The 2,183-nt window shown below is 37.8% G+C and overlaps 1 protein-coding gene across 1 annotated transcript in view; it reads right to left on the reverse strand.

Moving 5' to 3' along the window:
* Positions 1 to 2,183, reverse strand: part of ADGRG6 (adhesion G protein-coupled receptor G6) — a 152,224-nt gene that overhangs the window by 10,294 nt on the left and 139,747 nt on the right. The gene's annotated exons all lie outside the window — the stretch shown is intronic.

Genomic DNA, 2,183 nt, shown 5'->3' on the forward strand with positions numbered 1-2,183 from the left:
CAAATTTTCCTCGAGAAAGACTCTGTGGGCCAACACTGGTTCAGCAAACACAGTAAAGGAAGATGGTAAAGAGATAGCTTAGAAGATGCCCTAAAATGGAGTGAGAAGCATTCTGAAAAATCTCATCAAGTAGTGGAATCGATTTTTGATAGGTAATCCTTTCATCTATCTCAGAACACATTCAAGTAGAATTTCTGGAAAAAAAAATTAAACCTACTTCTAAGTATTGGCATTATATTTACTGTGGATTGTGAATATATCTTGATCTTTGTAAGAGCTATGTAAGTACTGAGGGAAAAAAAGATATACTTAGATATTTTGGGTAGATATTTGGTCCCCACATAGAACTCATTCCTTTGGCTTGATTCACACAGTGATATGTAGCTTTCCAAAGCAAATGTAAAATGAGTAGCCAAAGGGATGTTCTCAGATCTTTAGCCTGATTACAAAAAGTTAAAAAAAATTTTGGTGGGGCCTGGTGGCTTGCACCTGTAATCCTAGCACTGTGGGAGGCCTAGGCAGGAGGATTGCTTGAGCTCAGGAGTTCAAGATCAGCCTCAGCAAGAGTGAGATCCCGTCTCTACCAAAATTAGAAAAATTAGCCAGGCACGGTGGCGTGTGCCTGTAGTCCCAGCAACTTGAGAGGCTGAGGCAGTAAGATCCCCTGAGCCCAGGAGTTGGAGGTTGCAGTGAGCTACAATGATGCCACTGCACTCTAGCCAGGGCAATAGAGCAAGATTCTTTCTCAAAAAAAAAAAAAAAATTCCAGAAACAGTTTCCTTAGATACTATATAGTAAAATTCAGAGCAACACACATTGTCATTCACTTACGGCTCTAAAAGGTCACTTTCAAGAATCCAGGTGGAGGGGAAAGGAACAACAACCTTGGGTCCTTATCTCCTTGAGTTATTTAACAACTAAAGGCCATTGACACTTTCAGCAGAATCATCATCAATAAATTCAAACAAATTGCCTAAGTTGACTTTTTCTTCCCTTGGATAATAAAGTCCCAGAAATACAGTGAAGGGCAAGATGGCAGACATAGATAACTTCAGGGATGGGAAATGGAATCAGAGTGGGTAGCAATGAGTGATTTGTGTCTTAACTGGGTCATGAGCATAAAGCAGTTCTGGAGTTTTGAAGGGAAAATTGGTCAAGAATTAAACCAGGTCTTTGGGCAGAAGAGACCATGTGTTCTAGGTAATTGATTTTTGACAAAAATGGTCTAGATGACCTCTGAGCTCCTTAGCAAGCCTGAGTCCAAATCTTCAAACGGCTCCTGTGTTCTGTTGTCACACAGACAGAGCCAGCTGGCTGACGGGCTGGAGATCTTTAAGGGTTTATGGCTCTCTTTGGAAACTTCTTAAATCCTCCTTTCATACTACCAAGATGCCCTTTAGAAAATTATTTCTCTGTGGCACAAAACGCCCTGCCAAAAGATGAGTAATTTATTTCCTTGCAGTGTGTAACGTCTCTGCCAACATGATGTCGTTTCAGATGTTAGGGGTTGAAATGTGGGTCATCTCTTTACCTTGGCACCAATTCACTATGTGCATTTACATGTGGTTATGTAACAGCTCAACTTTCAAGAGGTTCCTAACCTCAACCTCCAGCACCAAGGGAGACTTATTGACACTGAGTATATTTTACCTCATAAATTGACTTAACTTTCTTAGTTTACCAATAGAATAATAATAATGATGCATTTCCCTAAGTGATTTTTTTGCTGAATAAGGGTAAGAGATTAAATTATCATTTACGATTATATTTACTAACAGTGTTTTTATTTTTAATGGAAGTAGATATTCACTTCCTAGAAACTTTGAAATAAAAAACTGAAATGCCAATAATTTTAGTTTTCTGTTTATTATTTGTCTCCTAATAACAGGCTTTTCTATTTTCATATATTGCTATATTGTAAATATCACATTGCCAGATTCATATTGATCTTGGGAAAGTCATTAACTTTTCTTACTCTCAGTGTCTTTAACTCTAAAATGGAGAAAATACCCTTTTAGGTACTTATTTTTCAGACTTGCTGCAAGAATGACAGCAGATTACAGATGCTATGTGAAAGTGCTTGGTAAACAATAATGCACTATATAAATATGTTATTTCTGTTTCTCTGGGTATCTTAATGTTTTCAAAGTACGTAATGGGAAACATCATCTCTGAGTAGACTG

This window comes from Propithecus coquereli, unplaced genomic scaffold (genome assembly GCF_000956105.1).
Source record: "Propithecus coquereli isolate 6110/MARCELLA unplaced genomic scaffold, Pcoq_1.0 Scaffold48, whole genome shotgun sequence".
Classification (NCBI taxonomy): Eukaryota; Metazoa; Chordata; class Mammalia; order Primates; family Indriidae; genus Propithecus; species Propithecus coquereli.